The 20,764-nt window shown below is 47.2% G+C and overlaps 1 protein-coding gene across 2 annotated transcripts in view; it reads left to right on the top strand.

The window, feature by feature from the left end:
- Window positions 1-4,484: 4,484 nt before the first annotated feature.
- LOC116376355 (semaphorin-5A) overlaps window positions 4,485-20,764 on the top strand; it is a 381,827-nt gene continuing 365,547 nt past the window's right edge. For both annotated transcript variants that reach the window (XR_004211770.1, XM_031836384.1), the window contains exon 1: window positions 4,485-4,937. The gene's annotated coding sequence lies outside the window, so the exon portion shown is untranslated. The remainder of the gene's footprint in view (window positions 4,938-20,764) is intronic.

The raw sequence follows: 20,764 nt of genomic DNA, 5'->3' as shown, positions 1-20,764 counted from the left end.
TCGTGACCAGTGAGCTGAGATAAGGCGGAGCTTTACCTAGCATAGACTTGTAGATGACCTGGAGCCAGTGGGTCTGGCGACGAATATGTAGCGAGGGCCAGCCGACTAGAGCATACAAGTCGCAGTGGTGGGTGGTATAAGGTGCTTTAGTGACAAAACGGATGGCACTGTGATAGACTGCATCCAGTTTGCTGAGTAGAGTGTTGGAAGCCATTTTGTAGATGACATCGCCGAAGTCGAGGATCGGTAGGATAGTCAGTTTTACTAGGGTAAGCTTGGCGGCGTGAGTGAAGGAGGCTTTGTTGCGGAATAGAAAGCCGACTCTTGATTTGATTTTCGATTGGAGATGTTTGATATGAGTCTGGAAGGAGAGTTTGCAGTCTAGCCAGACACCTAGGTACTTATAGACGTCCACATATTCTAGGTCGGAACCATCCAGGGTGGTGATGCTAGTCGGGCATGCAGGTGCAGGCAGCGACCGGTTGAAAAGCATGCATTTGGTTTTACTAGCGTTTAAGAGCAGTTGGAGGCCACGGAAGGAGTGTTGTATGGCATTGAAGCTTGTTTGGAGGTTAGATAGCACAGTGTCCAAAGACGGGCCGAAAGTATATAGAATGGTGTCGTCTGCGTAGAGGTGGATCAGGGAATCGCCCGCAGCAAGAGCAACATCATTGATATACACAGAGAAAAGAGTCGGCCCGAGAATTGAACCCTGTGGCACCCCCATAGAGACTGCCAGAGGACCGGACAGCATGCCCTCCGATTTGACACACTGAACTCTGTCTGCAAAGTAATTGGTGAACCAGGCAAGGCAGTCATCCGAAAAACCGAGGCTACTGAGTCTGCCGATAAGAATATGGTGATTGACAGAGTCGAAAGCCTTGGCAAGGTCGATGAAGACGGCTGCACAGTACTGTCTTTTATCGATGGCGGTTATGATATCGTTTAGTACCTTGAGTGTGGCTGAGGTGCACCCATGACCGGCTCGGAAACCAGATTGCACAGCGGAGAAGGTACGGTGGGATTCGAGATGGTCAGTGACCTGTTTGTTGACTTGGCTTTCGAAGACCTTAGATAGGCAGGGCAGGATGGATATAGGTCTGTAACAGTTTGGGTCCAGGGTGTCTCCCCCTTTGAAGAGGGGGATGACTGCGGCAGCTTTCCAATCCTTGGGGATCTCAGACGAGATGAAAGAGAGGTTGAACAGGCTGGTAATAGGGGTTGCGACAATGGTGGCAGATAGTTTCAGAAATAGAGGGTCCAGATTGTCAAGCCCAGCTGATTTGTACGGGTCCAGGTTTTGCAGCTCTTTCAGAACATCTGCTATCTGGATTTGGGTAAAGGAGAACCTGGAGAGGCTTGGGCGAGGAGCTGCGGGGGGGGCGGAGCTGTTGGCCGAGGTTGAAGTAGCCAGGCGGAAGGCATGGCCAGCCGTTGAGAAATGCTTATTGAAGTTTTCGATAATCATGGATTTATCAGTGGTGACCGTGTTACCTAGCCTCAGTGCAGTGGGCAGCTGGGAGGAGGTGCTCTTGTTCTCCATGGACTTCACAGTTCCTGAACTTTTTGGAGTTGGAGCTACAGGATGCAAACTTCTGCCTGAAGAAGCTGGCCTTAGCTTTCCTGACTGACTGCGTGTATTGGTTCCGGACTTCCCTGAACAGTTGCATATCACCTGGACATAGACTGGCCAGGGGAATCCAGGTGAAAACTATGATCCCTTATTGATGTCACTTGTTAAATCCACTTCAATCAGTGTAGATGAAGGGGAGGAGACAGGTTAAAGAAGGATAAAAAAAAAAAAATGGAGACAATTGAGACATGGATTGTGTATGTGAGCCATTCAGAGGGCGAACGCTGCTGGGTTTTTCCACGTTCAACAGTTTCCCGTGTGTATCAAGAATGGTCCACCACCCCAAAGGACATCCAGCCAGCGTGACACAATTGAAGATGAATTCACTGATGTTGAGTTAGTAAGTTCTTAGAATCTCTTGGACAGCTGCAGTGAGTAATATGTACAAGTCACCATGGGATGTACAGGATGAAACACAGGCTCCCCCTGTGTCCTGTCTAGTCTTTGTCCTTCCCTGGCATCAAACAAATGCATCATACATATTGTACTACCTAATCCATGCCAAGTCTCAGCCTTGTAAATATGATAACGTTCTCTGACAAATTTGACATTTCGCATTGGAACTTTTCCGTATTTAAAGAAAGAAGGGATGCTCCCAGTGCATCGCTTGGCAGATAGAGGAGGAAAAGGTTACCCACACACTTCCCATATCAAGAGAGAGAGAGAGAGAGAGAGATGAGAGTTAGAGGTGAGAGAGAGGTGAGACAGAGAAAGAGAAAGAGAGCGAAAGCTAGTGAGTTGGAGGATTGCCACTTCAAATGTAAATCACAGCTTTACTTTATGCTCTATTGTGGGCGGTTTGCATTTTTATAAAAGTTTCCTGATTTGAATGTAGATGTGTGGGTACAGAGAGCCTATCCTACTGTATCTGTGTTCAGCTAGGCCAGTACAGGAAGAGGCAGAGGTCTACTTAACAATCTGTTGTTGACTTAATAACTAAATGCATCTGTCAAAGCAGCAGACGTCGCCTCTCTGTCAAGTGTCATCACAGGATGACTGTCATAGATAGGCCGTGTCTGGGAACAGCTTGACCAACATGGTCATTTGGCTGTAGGGATAAAAATGACAAATACATTAAATTGCAGATGTCACGCTCAAGGCATGAACATCTACTGTATACACATTTTGACAGTTGATATGGGCATCGTATTTGCTACATGCTGATTGGTGTGGATGTAACGTTAAGATTTGAAATGGATCAATGTCTGAGAAGTTGATTATTACTTTTGACAGAATTCAAATGAGTTGACATGTATTTATGTTTTTTAATTGATATTTCTATTCACAAGGAGGTTGGCTGTATTTCGCTGCTTCTCTCTGAAAGATCTTTTTAAACATGGTGCTGTTTTCACCCAAGCAATATCTGTCAAAAGTAGGAGCTGTTATCTTGTATCACACCAGGCCGTGATTGGGCGTCCCATAGGGCAGCGCACGATTGGTCCTGCGTCATCAGGGTTTGGCCCGGGTTAGGCCGTCATTGTAAATAAGAATTTGTTCTTAACTGACATGCCAGGTTAAATAAAGGTAAAATAAAATAAATACAAATATTCACAGAACTGTTGTTTCACTCAAGGCTACCTGTTACACGACTTGGACTTGGCATGGTACAATTGAGTGTAGAGACTAGATGTGAAATAATAAATGTTAGCACAGTCAACAAAAACCATTGGGATCTCATGGGTCAATGTTTCTCTGTGATGTCCGTCTGCAGTACGTACACGACCTACAGGAAGCTGTGCGCGGCTCCCTGCCATCCACTATTGCAGCAGCGGAGACGCTAGAATCATGGTCAATTAATCCACGGTGTGAACGAACGCTCAAACTTTACACCCTAACCCAAGCACTCCGTTCTGCCACCTCTGGTCTCCTGGCCCCTCCCACCCTACGGGAGGGCAGCTCCTGTACAATCCAGTCAAAGCTCTTCTCTGTCCTGTCACCCCAATGGTGGAACCATCTTCCCCTTTAGTTAGGACAGCATCCTACCCATCTTCCCCTTTAGTTAGGACAGCATCCTACCCATCTTCCCCTTTAGTTAGGACAGCATCCTGCCCATCTTCCCCTTTAGTTAGGACAGCATCCTGCCCATCTTCCCCTTTAGTTAGGACAGCATCCTACCCATCTTCCCCTTTAGTTAGGACAGCATCCTACCCATCTTCCCCTTCAGTTAGGACAGCATCCTACCCATCTTCCCCTTTAGTTAGGACAGCATCCTACCCATCTTCCCCTTTAGTTAGGACAGCATCCTACCCATCTTCCCCTTTAGTTAGGACAGCATCCTACCCATCACCCTTTAGTTAGGACAGCATCCTATCGATCACCCTTTAGTTAGGACAGCATCCTACCCATCTTCCAAAAACATCTGAAACCCTACCTCTTCAAACAGTATTTTAAATAATCCCACATCAATTATTGAGGTGAAATGTACTTTCTATGACTGTGATATGTGGTTGTCTCACCTAGCTATCTTAAGATGCACTAACGGTAAATCCCTCTGGATCTGCTAAATGAAAGAAGGCTTTTTGACTTCATCTCTGAGAACATACTTATGGAACGCTATGACCGCCTATCTGTTCCCAACAAGTTTCATCAACATGATGAAATGTATGTCTGTCGACTCGGTATGCAAAGTGCATGTAAAGGGTCACCTGACAGAGGATATATTAATTAAAGATATTAAATAAAATAAAAATAAACAAGAGGTGACGAAAACAACTGTATGTATCTCAAGAGAAACGAAACGGAGGTTTTGAAGCTGATCTTGTAAACATTTTTAAAAAGCAAAGTAGGGGCGCAATGTTCCTTCAGTTCCTTTTAAACTCCTTGCGAACTCTGTCTATCACAGAGCGCTTGCCTTGCACGCAGCAACCAACATAGCCGCGCACTCTGCAAAGCTCCGCCAGATCATCCTTCGTGCTACAGTTATAACAAAGTTTAAAGTGTCCGCGTCGCTTGGTTTGCGTCCTGGTCCCTTGTCTCAGTGACCGAGGCGATTGTCTGTGAGCTGCAGCGGAGCTCAGCAGTGCGTTGCTGTGTCCAGTTACATAGCGCGCTGGGCGAGGAGACACGAGGACAGAAAAATATACGACCCTGGAGAGACGGCATAGAGAGAGAGACCTGGGAAATGTGCTGAGCAGTCAGAGACTGAGTTACTGGACGTTTTGGATATGAGAACGCAAACTGTGATTACTCTATCTTTACCTTCATTTCCCTGAGCCACGCCAACGCTCATCTTCTTCTTCAGACTGGTTGAAACTCGCAGCTTCGCTCCTGCTAGATGAACGGGAGTAGTTGGAGATTTCATTTGGTGAGTGGTTTATAAATCTTGGCACTTGAATTGCATTACCTTGACTATATTTTCTTCTTTCCGAATTATACCTTTCACTGAACTGATTAAAGTGCAGTCGGGAGTTTTTATTTTACTGGAGAGAGATTCAACGGTTTCACCTGCACTGTTCTATTGTTGTGTACAATTCAACTGTTCATATAGCTAGAATAAATACATATGACACTTTCACCATATAATAATAATAATATTAGCCGATGATATTATTCACAAAATAATAAGAATATCCCGGTGTAGAAGTTTGCAGTGTTTATCTGAAATGTTTTAGTACCGCTTGGTGGTGCTGACGCTGTGATTATCCCCCCCTCACACGCGCTTCATAACATTCTCGCCTCTGCCCTATGTAGGTCGATACATTACGATTCAGATATGAATTTGTATAATAAAATATCCACTGGTAATGAAGGCTCGTTTCTCACGGTGTTTTGGTCTGTGTAATTACATAGGTAGGCCTACCGGTCCCATCCTATGATTACACTGTCAGTCTTACCCTTTTTGCATCTTCTCTGTACCCATAGACCCATTACATGTGTACAAATCAGCAGCCAAGTAATTACGCTTTAATTGAAGCACAGTAACACATTAGTTTACAACATATTTGGAGTGAAATGTAGTTGGATTTTGTGTGAATTATTATAATTGACTTTGGTAAGAAACGATTTCCTAGTAAAATAAAATCCCCCCCAAAATCTGATTAGAATCCAATAGAAAATCCGATTTTGGAACATATCCTATAGGATTTTAGGACTGGTCCCAAAATTGTATAGGATTTTTCATTTGGATTCATGTATTGGAATCCTATAGGGTCCTATAAAATAGAATCCTAAAGGATATAATCCCATAAGAGTCTAATGGGACAGGTTCCAAAATCTGATAGTATTTTTCAATTGGATTCTTGCATTGGAATCCAATAGGATTCTTTTGGAAAAATCACTAATCCAATAGGATTCTTTTGGAAAAATCACTAATCCAATAGGATTATTTTGGAAAAATCACTAATCCAATAGGATTCGTTTGGAAAAACCACTAATCCAATAGGATTTTTGACAGGTTACAATCCTGTTGGACAATGTTTCCAAATTGAACAGGAGGTGGATGTAAGGTCTCGTTTTGTTACGGAATCCTGGATATATGTTTCGTTGTTGTCGACTACCTGACAGTTATTTTGAGGACATACAGCAGGTGTTACATTTCCCTTCTGTTGACTTCGAATGCATCAGGATTGGCACTTTTTCTGCGTGGGCACATTTTGCCTTGATACTCCTCAGTAACAGTACACTACGTTGCCATCCATTCTAATCCAACACCACAGATTCTGTCTTGTCAGCCCATTACGTTTTACGAACCTTTAGTTAGAGACTGGAATCGCTTACAGTATGTCTGTATTGCCAAATTTAAAGCTTTATAAGAAAACAAAGACAAGGAGATATAATGAACTATTTCATTGTCCACACTTGAGCTTCAATACCTTTTTGAAGACAAACTATTCACTCCAACACATTGTATTTTACGAAACAGGCTTTAGTCTGTAATATTTGAACTCAACTCTGGACTTGGAAGTCAGTTCTACTGCATTGTGTCATTGTTCCCTCTCTAATCAGGGACTGATTTAGACCTGGGACATCAGTTCTACTGCATTGTGTCATTGTTCCCTCTCTAATCAGGGACTGATTTAGACCTGGGACACCAGTTCCACTGCATTGTTTCATTGTTCCTCTCTAATCAGGGACTGATTTAGACCTGGGACACCAGTTCCACTGCATTGTTTCATTGTTCCCTCTCTAATCAGGGACTGATTTAGACCTGGGACACCAGTTCTACTGCATTGTTTCATTGTTCCCTCTCTAATCAGGGACTGATTTAGACCTGGGACATCAGGGAAGTCAGTTCCACTGCATTGTGTCATTGTTCCTCTCTAATCAGGGACTGATTTAGACCTGGGACACCAGTTCCACTGCATTGTTTCATTGTTCCTCTCTAATCAGGGACTGATTTAGACCTGGGACATCAGTTCTACTGCATTGTTTCATTGTTCCCTCTCTAATCAGGGACTGATTTAGACCTGGGACACCAGTTCCACTGCATTGTTTCATTGTTCCCTCTCTAATCAGGGACAGATTTAGACCTGGGACATCAGTTCCACTGCATTGTGTCATTGTTCCCTCTCTAATCAGGGACTGATTTAAACCTGGGACACCATTTGTGTCCAATTCGTTATCAGGTAGAACAGAAAACCAGCAGGTTCAGGACCTCGTAGGGTCAGAGTTGAATACCCCTTGTCTATAAGATGCATCCCAACGGTGGGCCGTTTTAAAGGGCTTGAGGTGACAGTGTGTGACTGTGTGAGTTCACCTCACCTCAGAAACCTAACTGTCTAGCTCCCGACATCAGCTCCTTATTAGCCTCCATCCCTACCTGTGAGCTCTGATTCCTCCAGAGTGTCTCTTTCCATCATGTTAGGTGGTGTAGGAGGATGAGCTATCCTCTGTATTTTACTGCTGAGAGCATTCAGAAACCCTCAGACCCGCATGAATATGAATGCGGCTATGGAAATTACCTCAGAAATATCTCTTTATATCGCAACTCAACAATTACAGGTCTTTGTGACATTTCTACTGTACTTTGTCATAGTGATGGATGTTTCAAATAATTATGAATGTATCTTTTTTCCTGAAGGATGTGATGAACACGGCATTAGGCCTACTGTAATCCCAGAGCCTTTTCTGCTGTGTGGATGGTGCTGTCTCATACTGTGCACCCCGCGACTAACAGTGACCTCAATCCAGATGGCTGAATTACTCGGAGAGTTTTGGCAGAGTTCCCAGAGTTCACCTCTCAGAAAGGCCTGCTCGGCTCGGCCCGTTCAAATCCCTGAAAACACGATAGAAAGTGAGAGAGGTAGAGGGAGAGATAAAAGGGAGAAGAGAGAGTGGAGGGGGGGAGACGATGGGGGGGAAATTGATCTGATGGGATGCCTCTCTGCAAAGTTACTGGCTTGATATTACAGCTGTTTCAACAAGGAAAACTCACTAGACAGAGAAAACACAATATATGTTGAAAAACACCCTACCTCCTTCCTTTCTACTCCCAAGCACCATCACAAAGACAACCACTGAAGTGTGAACTTTACTTACAGAGAAGTAGAGCAGCTGAGCCTCTCTCTCTCTCTCTCTCTCTCTCTCTCTCAGCTAATTCTCTATCCCTCTCTCTCTCTCTCTTTCTCTCTCTGTCCCGCTCCTTCTCTCTCCAGTCATTTGGTGTGAATAGCAACATATGATTAGCTGGCGTGATTGATATTTGCTCTGTGCTGGGAATTTGCCTGCTCGCTGACAAGGAACCCCAGCACAAACAAAGCAATTAGTCGCTGTTTGGAGAATACTGGAATGAAAGTGACCTCACGGACCCCGGCGTTCTCTGCGGTCACTATAGAGACAGATTGAGCGACAGCACCATTGTTGACCCGCTTTGTGATTGGGCATCTCTTTGGGGAAGGGACTTGGGATTGGGAGCAGGACAGAATGCTGTTTAGGATTAAAAGACACAGTGTCATGTGTGTGTGTGATCTAAACTGACATTACTCTCTGTTCCTCAGTGCTCTTAAAAATACTTGTGTTACTAATTCAACTGACACGGGTTGGAGAGGACCACTAAAAGAAACTGGCCTTACATAGAAAACCCTTCCAATAACATAGTAGATGAGTTTGTAATCATTGGTTTGAAAAGTTTTTTTTTTTATCCCACGCACATTCTCCCAGGCATTGATTTAATGCTGGTCGAAGCAAACATTATAGTCCAACTAAAAACCACATACTTCCTCCCTGACCCCCCCAACCCTCTAGCGGTCCGTTTTATCACCCCCCCGCCCCCCCCCCCCCCTTTAGTTTAGATTGAATGTAGATCCACTTAGTCACCATCTCCTCTCTTCCCTGTCCAGTAGCCTCTTCTGGCTAGAGTAAAGGTCCTTCTGTAGGATGAAGTATCAAAGAGCCGCCCGGCTGGAGGCTTATAACCTTGGCACAGACATCCTACACCTAGGGATGTTGGATAAAGATGGGTGATGGAGGACCATCTTTGTGGATCTGGGTAGACATCGGCACAGATCTAGCATCAGTTTCCCCCACTCTCTAAAACCTGACTTTAACTATAAGGTCTGGAGACAGGTATAAGTAGCATGACCTGACCTGATAAAGCACCATACTTCCAATTGTATTTGTCACAGAAAAGTGAAATGTGAAAATAAGAGCCATGATTATTTTCCTTCTCTCTGCTGTTCATCACCCTTGTTTATTTATCCATTTTCGAGATGTGCACGTTCCCATGACTACCCCCGTGGGTTGGGGAGGTGATTGCGGTTTCCGTGGGATACAATGGGGAAATGGAAATGTTGACAGAATGAAACTTCACCATCCGTCGCTCCCTGATTAAAGGTCGGCATTGTTGGAGTGGCTGGTCAGTGGTTACCATAGTTACTGCAGAAGGATGCAACACGTTGTCAACCTCTTGTTGTTTTCTGAGTGTTTCTATGGTTGTGATCCTGGCTGAATTACATGTTGTGTGAACTTGTTTGTTTTGCTTGGCATTCGTCCATACACTGCCAACACCTGTTGTTGTCATATGGAAGGCACAACACGTGGTTCACTCAAGTCAAGGCCGGTTGATGCTAATTCTACGGCCACAAATAGCACAAGTGCTATTTGAAGAAAATCAGCATGTCTGTGAATATATGGAGGATATTTAGTAAAATACTGAGACTCTGTTTTGGCAGTGGATAAGGGAGCAGTTTATGCAAAATAGGTGTAATGGGAGATAGAGTTAGAGAGGAAGAAAAGGAGAGTCAGAAAGGGAACGGAGAAGTGAAGATGCATGATGATTGACTGGGTACCAGTGTTCCATTTCTGAGGTTTCCCCTGACGTGAAGTGAGTCGTGCTATGTCATTGTTTTGGGGCCACCCCTCTGCCCCCTCCCCCCCCCCACTGTTCTCAGGAGGGACAGAGTCAGGGGGTGTCTGTAGTTTCCTCAGGAGGGACAGAGTCAGGGGGTATTTGTTGTTTCCTCAGGATGGACAGAGTCAGGGGGTGTTTGTTGATTCCTCAGGAGGGACAGAGTCAGGGGGTGTTTGTTGATTCCTCAGGAGGGACAGAGTCAGGGGTTGTTTGTTGTTTCCTCAGGAGGGACAGAGTCAGGGGGTGTTTGTTGTTTCCTCAGGAGGGACAGAGTCAGGGGGTGTCTGTAGTTTCCTCAGGGGTACAGAGTCAGGGGGTGTTTGTTGTTTCCTCAGGAGGGACAGAGTCAGGGGGTGTTTGTTGTTTCCTCAGGAGGGACAGAGTCAGGGGGTGTCTGTAGTTTCCTCAGGGGTACAGAGTCAGGGGGTGTCTGTAGTTTCCTCAGGAGGGACAGAGTCATGGGGTGTTTGTTGTTTCCTCAGGATGGACAGAGTCAGGGGGTGTCTGTAGTTTCCTCAGGGGTACAGAGTCAGGGGGTGTTTGTTGTTTCCTCAGGAGGGACAGAGTCAGGGGGTGTTTGTTGTTTCCTCAGGAGGGACAGAGTCAGGGGGTGTCTGTAGTTTCCTCAGGGGTACAGAGTCAGGGGGTGTCTGTAGTTTCCTCAGGAGGGACAGAGTCATGGGGTGTTTGTTGTTTCCTCAGGATGGACAGAGTCAGGGGGTGTTTGTTGATTCCTCAGGAGGGACAGAGTCAGGGGGTGTTTGTTGATTCCTCAGGAGGGACAGAGTCAGGGGGTGTTTGTTGTTTCCTCAGGAGGGACATAGTCAGGGGGTGTCTGTTGTTTCCTCAGGAGGGACAGTCAGGGGGTGTTTGTTGTTTCCTCAGGAGGGACAGTCAGGGGGTGTTTGTTGTTTCCTCAGGAGGGACAGTCAGGGGGTGTTTGTTGTTTCCTCAGGAGGGACAGAGTCAGGGGGTGTCTGTAGTTTCCTCAGGAGGGACAGAGTCAGGGGGTGTTTGTTGTTTCCTCAGGATGGACAGAGTCAGGGGGTGTTTGTTGATTCCTCAGGAGGGACAGAGTCAGGGGGTGTTTGTTGATTCCTCAGGAGGGACAGAGTCAGGGGGTGTCTGTAGTTTCCTCAGGAGGGGCTGTTTGGAAAGAAAAGGAGGGATGGAGAGATGGAGGAAGGGAGGAAAGGTGTGAGGGAGGGAGGGAGGGAATAGCTCTCTTGTCTAGAGCAGTGTTTTTTCTCCAACACTACACAGCTGATTCAAATGATCACAGCTTGATGATTAGTGGATTATTTTAGTTCGATGTGTAGTGTTACGGCAACACCAAAACGTGCACCCCTTGGGGTCCCGAGGACCCAGTTTTGTAAATCCTTGTCGAGAGAGACTCATTAATGAAGGGAGCGAGCAGGTGGTCTGGTTTTAAATAAAGTCTGCTCTATTAACAAGCACACTCTCATGGCACACAGACACTCCCTGCATACTTCACACACACTCCCTACACACACACACACACTGCTACAAACACACTCCAGACAGAGGCTCCTGTGTGTCATGCCCTTTATTAGTCTATGTTTGCGGTGTGTGTGTGTGTCTATGTCCTGAAGGTGAACCGTAGGCAGGATGCATGGGGTCTGAATTAATGGCTCTGAATAACACTGTTCCTCCCTGAAAGAACTGCTGTCAGAAGGCATGTGGGCATGAGGATGTTTTAACTGTGGAAATCCACGTCTCAGTGTGGAACTCAGTGACAGGATGTTTAGATTAGGGAGCTGTGTTCATGATAAATAGTTACGTGGAGTTGAATGCTACTGTAGTCTGGTTGCAGGATTTTTATAAACACACACACACAAAGAGAGAGACACATACACACAGAGTGAGCAAGAGAGACACACAAACACACACAGAGTGAGCGAGAGAGACACACAAACACACACAGAGAGAGAGAGAGAGACACACACACACAGAGAGAGAGACATACACACAGAGAGAGAGAGAGACATACACACACAGAGAGAAACACACACACACACACACACACAGAGGTAGAGAGACACACACAGAGGGAGACACACACACACACACACACAGAGAGAGAGAGAGAGAGACACACACACGGAGAGAGACACAGAGAGAGAGAGAGAGAGAGAGAGAGAGAGAGAGAGAGAGAGAGAGAGAGACACACACACACACACACAAAGAGACACACACACACAGCGAGAGACAGAGAGACACACACAGAGAGAGAGAGACACACACACACACACACACTTTAATCCTCAAGAACAGGGCCAGACAAGGGCTGCGTGCTCAGCCCCCTCCTGTACTCCCTGTTCACCCATGACAGTGTGGCCGTACACGTCTCCAATTCAATCATGAAGTTTGCTGACGACACAACAGTGGTAGGCCTGATTTACCAACAATGATGACACATCCTACAGAGAGGAGGTGAGAGCCCTGGCAGAGAGATGCCAGGAAAATAACCTCTCACTCAACAAAACAAAGGAGCTGATTGTGGACTTCAGGAGACAGCAGAGCGAGCACACCCCAATTCATATTGACGGGGTCCCTTCACATGGAGAGTGTGGAGAAGGCACAACAGTGCCTCTTCAACCTCAGGAGGCTGAAGAAATTAAACATGGCCCCTAAGACCCTCACAAACCTCTACTGATGCACCATTGAGGGCATCCTGTCAGGCTGTATCCCCGCCTGGTACGGAAATTGCACCGCCTGCAACCACAGGGCTCTCAAGAGTGTGGTGCGGTCAGCCCAACGCATCACCGGGGGAACAGTGCCTGCCCTCCAGGACATATACAACACCCAGTATCGCAGGAAGGTCAAGACGATTATCAAGGACCTCAGCCACCTGAGCCAAGGCCTGTTCACCCTGCTACTATCTAGAAGGCGAGGTCAGTACAGTTACATCAAAGCTGGGACCGATAGACTGTTAAACAGCTTCTATCTCCAGGCCATCAGACTGCTTAACAGTCACCACCAGCCAGCCTTCGACCAGTACCCTGCCCTGAACCTTAGTCACTGTTACTAGCCTCCACCCAGTACCCTGCCCTGAACCTTAGTCACTGTTACTAGCCTCCACCCAGTACCCTGCCCTGAACCTTAGTCACTGTTACTAGCCTCCACCCAGTACCCTGCCCTGAACCTTAGTCACTGTTACTAGCCTCCACCCAGTACCCTGCCCTGAACCTTAGTCACTGTTACTAGCCTTCACCCAGTACCCTGCCCTGAACCTTAGTCACTGTTACTAGCCTCCACCCAGTACCCTGCCCTGAACCTTATTCACTGTTACTAGCCAGCTACCACACAGTGCTCTACCCTGCACCTTAGAGACGGCTGCCCTATCTACATATATAGAGTCATTGAACACTGGTCACTTTAATAATGTTTACATACTGTTTAATTAACTCACTTCATATGTACAGTGCCTTGCCAAAGTATTCGGCCCCCTTGAACTTTGCAACCTTTTGCCACATTTCAGGCTTCAAACATAAAGATATAAAACTGTATTTTTTTGTGAAGAATCAACAACAAGCGGGACACAATCAATGAAGTGGAATTTATTGGATATTTCAAACTTTTTTAACAAATCAAAAACTGAAAAATTGGGTGTGCAAAATTATTCAGCCCCTTTACTTTCAGTGCAGCAAACTCTCTCCAGAAGTTCAGTTAGGATCTCTGAATGATCCAATGTTGACCTAAATGACTAATGATGATAAATACAATCCACCTGTGTGTAATCAAGTCTCCGTATAAATGCACCTGCACTGTGATAGTCTCAGATGTCCGTTAAAAGCGCAGAGAGCATCATGAAGAACAAGGAACACACCAGGCAGGTCCGAGATAATGAAATGTGGCAAAAGGTCGCAAAGGGGGCCGAATACTTTCGCAAGGCACTGTATATAATGTATTCTAGTCAAGTATTCTAGGCAAGTATTCTAGTCAAGTATTCTAATCAAGTATTCTAATCAAGTATTCTAGTCAAGTATTCGAATCAAGTATTCTAGTCAAGTATTCTAGTCAAGTATTCTAATCAAGTAGTCTGGAGAATGTGATTTTGGATTGATAGTGTAGTTTAAACCTCCTGAGATTTGGATGGAGATTCAACATATTCCTCTCTGTTCTGTCCTAGACCTGGGTGCTGAGGACTGAACAGGGTTATTTAAGGATTCTGCATTTTCTTCTGACAACTGCTGGAGAGATTGTGTTTATACTCACACACACACACACGTTGTCTTGGTATCTGACAGGTTGAACGGCACCAAGCCCCTAGGCCACAGAGTAGTCAGAGGAGATCTGAGAGGAGAGAGAGGGAGGGATGGAAGGGGCGGAGGGATGGAAGGGGAATGGAGAAGGAATGGAGGAGGGATGGAAGTGGGATGGAAGTGGTGGAGGGAGGAGGGATGGAAGGGGGATGGAGAAGGAATGGAGGAGGGATGGAAGGGGGATGGAAAGGGCGGAGGGAGGAGGGATGGAAGGGGCGGAGGGATGAGGGATGGAAGGGGAATGGAGAAGGAATGGAGGGATGGAAGGGGGATGGAAAGGGCGGAGGGAGGAGGGATGGAAGGGGCGGAGGGAGGAGGGATGGAAGGGTGCGGAGGGAGGAGGGAGGGAAGGGGCGGAGGGAGGAGGGATGGAAGGGCGGAGGGAGGAGGGATGGAAGGGGATGGAAGGGTCGAAGTGAGGGAGGAGGGATGGAAGGGCGGAGGGAGGGAGGAGGGGGATGGAAGGGCGGAGGGATGGAAGGGGCGAGGGAGGAGGGATGGAAGGGCGGAGGGAGGAGGGATGGAAGGGGGATGGAAGGGTTCGAAGTGAGGGAGGAGGGTTGGAAGGGGCGGAGGGGGGAGGGATGGAAGGGGGATGGAAGGGTCGAAGTGAGGGAGGAGGGTTGGAAGGGGCGGAGGGAGGAGGGATGGAAGGGGATGGGAGGGGCGGAGGGAGGAGGGATGGAAGGTGCAGAGGGAGGAGGGATGGAAGGGGCGGAGGGGAGGAGGGAGGAAGGGGGCGGAGGGAGGAGGGATGGAAGGGGCGAGGAGGGAGGGATGGAGGAGGGGATGGAAGGGGCGGAGGGAGGAGGATGGAAGCGGCGTGGGAGGGGGATGGAAGGGGCGGAGGGAGGAGGATGGAGGAGGGATGGAAGGGGCGGAGGAGGAAAGGGGCGGAGGGAGGAGGGATGGAAGGGGCGGAGGGAGGAGGGATGGAAGGGGGATGGAAGGGGCGGAGGGAGGAGGGATGGAAGGGGCGGAGGGAGGAGGGATGGAGGAGGGATGGAAGGGGCGGAGGGAGGAGTGATGGAGGAGGGAGGGAGATAAAGAAAGAGATGGAGAGAACGAAAGAGATGTGCTCTCCTGTTTTGTGTATACTATGCTAAAAACACCATCCAACCCTTATCCAAACATTTGATCCAAATCCAATGGAATGACCAGGCATGACTCTGATGCTATCATCAACAGCCCTACTTTTCCATTGCAACAAAGCCCCCCAGACAAGCAATCACACACAAATCAGACCCCATCAGAAAGGACCTTATCAAACGTGTCTAATCCCCTTTGTGACTGGCTCTGTAGCTACTATTTGCTCTTACGCACAGATCTAGGATCAGTCGGCCATCGCTATAGTAAACATTAGAGTTCAAATATAAAACAGACTTTAGCTCAGTATATAGAGGTGACTTCACTAGGCTGTGATTATGGGAGAGACGAAGCACGTAGACAGCACTACTGGTCATGAGGCAGCCTATATGGAGACACCAGGACAACAACACTCTCCCTTAACGTCAGTGAGACAAAGACGCTGATCGTGGGCTACAGGAAACGGAGGGCCGAACCACGCCCCCTTCACATCGACGAGCTGTAGTGGAGCGGGTTGAGAGCTTCAAGTTCCTCTGTGTTCACATCACCAAGGATCTATCATGGTCCACACACACCAACACAGCCGTGAAGAGGGCACGACAACGCCTCTTCCCCCTGCAGGAGGCTGAAAAGATTTGACATGGACCCTCAGATCCTCAAAAAGTTCTACAGCTGCAAAGACTCCAGCCACCCAAGTCATACACTGTTCTTTCTGCTACCGCACGGGCAAGCAGTACCGGTAGTACCAAGTCATACACTGTTCTTTCTGCTACCGCACGGCAAGCAGTACCGGAGTACAAGTCATACACCGTTCTTTCTGCTACCGCACGGCAAGCAGTACCAGAGTACCAAGTCATACACTGTTCTTTCTGCTACCGCACGGCAAGCAGTACCGGAGTACCAAGTCATACACTGTTCTTTCTGCTACCGCACGGCAAGCAGTACCGGAGTAGTACCAAGTCATACACTGTTCTTTTCTGCTACCGCACGGCAAGCAGTACCGGAGTACCAAGTCATACACTGTTCTTTCTGCTACCGCACGGCAAGCAGTACCGGAAGTACCAAGTCATACACTGTTCTTTCTGCTACCGCACGGCAAGCAGTACCGGAGTAGTACCAAGTCATACACTGTTCTTTCTGCTACCGCACGGCAAGCAGTACCGGAGTACCAAGTCTGGAACCAAACTGGACCCTGAACATCTTCTACCCTCAAGTTATAAGACTGCTAAATAGTTAGTTAAATAGTTAGTTAAGTAGTTAATGAATGTCCACATAACATGCTGTAACGGCGTTCTTCGTTTGTCGAAAGAGAGTCGGACCGAAATGCAGCGTGGTGGTTACTCATGTCTTTAATGAAGAAAAGTGACGATACATGAAATAACTATAATAAATACAAAACAACAAACGGAACGTGAAACTTATTACAGCCTATCTGGTGAAACTACACAGAGACAGGAACAATCACCCACCAACCTAATTACAGCCTATCTGGTGAAACTACACAGAGACAGGAACAATCACCCACGAAAGACAAAGCGAAACTGAGGCTACCTAAATACGGTTCCCAATCAGAGGCAACGAGAATCACCTGACTGCTGATTGAGAACCGCCTCAGGCAGCCAAGCCTATACAACACCCCAATCAGCCGCGATCCCAAATACTACAAACCCCAATACGAAATACAATAACATAAACCCCTGTCACACCCTGGCCTGACCAAATATATAACGAAAACACAAAAATACAATGACCAAGGCGTGACACATGCTACATAACACTGATAAGAATAGAATATAAACAAACATGGGTACGAGGACCCGTCGCGTACAATAAACACAACACTGACAATAAACAATCTCTGACAAAGACATGAGGGGAAACAGAGAGGGTTAATTACACAACAATCCCAACAGAATGGGATTGGAACCAGGTGTGTGGGAAGACAAGACAAAACCAATGGAAAATGAAAAATGGATCAATGATGGCTAGAAGACCGGTGACGTCGACCGGCGAGCACCGCCCGAACAAGGAGAGGCAACGACTTCAGTAGAAGTCGTGACACGTACGTTTCTGTGAAATACAGTTTAAACACTCTGTGAATTTTAAAAGAAAAGAAGATAAATACCTACAGCTGAATAAAATATATTCCCTTAATGCATCATTTCCCTTGTGCTACAGTAAGACTACAGTGTTATCAGTGTCATTGTCATTAACAGGTCTGAAACAAGCTTGATGTACAGACGATGATGCAGAATGTTTAAAGAGAGCCTGTTTGTTTCCCATGCATCTCTGTTTTCAGAGTTGTTTACTGTAACCAGTTATCCTGAGGTCTCACGGTTGGGTTAGAGAGGCCAGGAGGACAGCCTCAGGTTTCAACAGAGACTGGTTCCCACTTCCCTGGCATGGCTATATTTGACCATGGTACTGAGAGGACAAGACTGGGTATTCCCCAGACTGGGTTTACCCTTGAGATGGTTGACTTTGGAGTGTTTTACCCAACCGCAGAAGGTTCCCACACCTGTTGTGATTGCATAGTGTAGTAATAGTGAGTCCTTCACAGGAACCATATCCTGTCCACCTGGGGGCCTTTCTCCTGCTGCACCACCTTACTGGTGCCACTAAAAATAGCTTCCCAGCCCCATTTTGAGACCTGCACCCCTATGAAACAAAATTCATGTTGTGTGTGATCCTCTGACTCTCCCCATCCGTCTCTCTTTGACTCTCCCCCTCCCTCTCTCTTTGACTCCCCCCCTCTCTTTGACTCTCCCCCTCCCTCTCTATTTGACTCCCCCCTCTCTCTTTGACTCTCCCCCTCCCTCTCTCTTTGACTCTCCCCCCTCCCTCTCTCTTTGACTCTCCCCCTCCCTCTCTCTTTGACTCTCCCCCTCCCTCTCTCTTTGATTCTCCCCCTCCCTCTCTCTTTGACTCCCCCCCTCTCTCTTTGACTCTCCCCCTCCCTCTCTCTTTGACTCCCCCCCTCTCTCTTTGACTCTCCCCCTCCCTCTCTCTTTGACTCTCCCCTCCCTCTCTCTTTGACTCTCCCCCTCTCTCTTTGACTCTCCCCCTCCCTCTCTCTCTGACTCTCCCCCCTCTCTCTCTTTGACTCTCCCCCTCCCTCTCTCTTTGACTCTCCCCCTCCCTCTCTCTTTGACTCTCCCCCTCCCTCTCTCTTTGACTGCCCCCCTCTCTTTGACTCTCCCCCTCCCTCTCTATTTGACTCCCCCCTCTCTCTTTGACTCTCCCCCTCTCTCTTTGACTCTCCCCCTCCCTCTCTCTTTGACCTCTCCCCCCTCCCTCTCTCTTTGACTCTCCCCTCCCTCTCTCTTTGACTCTCCCCCTCCCTCTCTCTTTGACTCTCCCCCCTCTCTCTTTGACTCTCTCCCTCCCTCTCTCTTTGACTCTCCCCCTCCCCTCTCTCTTTGACTCCCCCCCTCTCTCTTTGACTCTCCCCCTCTCTCTTTGACTCTCCCCCTCCCTCTCTCTTTGACTCTCCCCCCTCTCTCTTTGACTCTCCCCCTCCGTCTATCTATTTGATTATCTCTCTTTGTCTCTCTCTCTCTCTCTCTCTTTGTCTCTCTCTCTTTGTCTCTCTCTCTCTCTATCTTTCTCTCTCTTTGTCTCTCCCCCCTCCCTCTCTCTTTGACTCTCCCCCTTCCCTCTCTCTTTGACTCTCCCCCTCCCTCTCTCTTTGACTCTCCCCCTCCCTCTCTCTTTGACTCTCCCCCTCCCTCTCTCTTTGACTCTCCCCCTCCCTCTCTCTTTGACTCTCCCCCTCCCTCTCCCTTTGACTCTCCCCCTCCGTCTATCTATTTGATTATCTCTCTTTCTCTCTTTGTCTCTCTCTCTCTCTCTTTGTCTCTCTCTCTTTGTCTCTCTCTCTCTCTCTTTGTCTCTCTCTCTTTGTCTCTCTCTCTCTCTATCTTTCTCTCTCTTTGGTCAATCTCTCTCTCTGCCTCTCTCTCTGCCTCTCTCTCTTTGTCTCTCTTTGTCTCTCTCTCTCTCTCTCTCAATTCAATTAAATTCAATTTGCTTTATTGGCATGACATAACAATGTACATATTGCCAAAGCTTATTGTGGATATCTACAATATAAAAATCAAAATCAAAATCAGTAACAACAATATCCAAGGGTCAAAATAACCATACATTGAACAATAACAATAAGCATACAGTAGAGGACATGTGCAGGTTGATTGGTCTGTCAGATACTGTCCCTCATCTTATGGCAGGCAGCAATGTAGTGCGCTGCCAACCCACAGCTCTCTGCGTCCTCCCCCAACAGGACGGGTAGCCTACTCTCATCAGAGAGGTCTTTGAAACCTTGAATAAGGGTTTCAGATTTGGGGAAATGACACTCTAAATGTTTTATATTTTTAACATGTTGTCAGGAAATGCAGCTACGTCTCTCTTACTCTCTCTCTCTGCCTCTCTCTCTCTGTCGCTCTCTCACTCTGTTTTGTTTTTATGGGTGTGAAAGAAGTCTCCTGGCACCAGTGGTTAAGGGTGGAGAAAGAGGTGGAGACAGAGAGGAAGTTTTACTTATAAACACTTCCTTCAGTAAATCATAAGGGTGATGGGCCTGAACCAAAAGCTGTGTCGTTATAATATGTTAAGGGTGATGGGCCTGAATTCAGCTAGTTAGTTCACTTAGGTTCAGCTAGTTAGTTCACTTGGGTTCAGCTAGTTAGTTCACTTGGGTTCAGCTAGTTAGTTCACTTGGGTTCAGCTAGTTAGTTCACTTAGGTTCAGCTAGTTAGTTCACTTGGGTTCAGCTAGCTAGTTCACTTGGGTTCAGCTAGTTAGTTCACTTGGGTTCAGCTAGCTAGTTCACTTGGGTTCAGCTAGTTAGTTCACTTGGGTTCAGCTAGCTAGTTCACTTGGGTTCAGCTAGTTAGTTCACTTAGGTTCAGCTAGCTAGTTCACTTAGGTTCAGCTAGTTAGTTCACTTGGGTTCAGCTAGCTAGTTCACTTGGGTTCAGCTAGCTAGTTCACTTGAGTTCTCTCAACTTGACGGAGACAAAAACTCAGACCTGTCATCGTTATTAGTGGAACTAAACGCCTACTCCCTCTTTCCATTCTCTCGATCTGTCTCTTTCTCTCTCGCTCACTCCCACTTTCTCCTTCTCATTCTCCCTCTCACCTTCTTTCTGTTCCTTCCTTCCTTCCTTCCTTCCTTCCTTCCTTCCTTCCTTCCTTCCTTCCTTCCTTCCTTCCTTCCTTCCTTCCTTCCTTCCTTCCTTCCTTCCTTCCTTCCTTCCTTCCTTCCTTCCTTCCTTCCTTCCTTCCTTCCTTCCTTACTCTCCCTTCCTTTCTCTCACTTCCTTCCTCTCCCTCTCCCTCCCTTATTCTCCCTTACTCTCCCTCCCTCCCTTCCTTTCCCTCCCTCTCTCTCCCTTATTAATCTTCCCTTCCTCTCCCTTTATCTCTCTCCCTCCCTCTCTCTCCCTCCCACACTCTCCCCTCTTTTGAGTT

Source organism: Oncorhynchus kisutch, linkage group LG11, assembly GCF_002021735.2.
Source record: "Oncorhynchus kisutch isolate 150728-3 linkage group LG11, Okis_V2, whole genome shotgun sequence".
NCBI classification, from domain to species: domain Eukaryota; kingdom Metazoa; phylum Chordata; class Actinopteri; order Salmoniformes; family Salmonidae; genus Oncorhynchus; species Oncorhynchus kisutch.
This window is presented reverse-complemented; position numbering and strand designations above follow the sequence as displayed.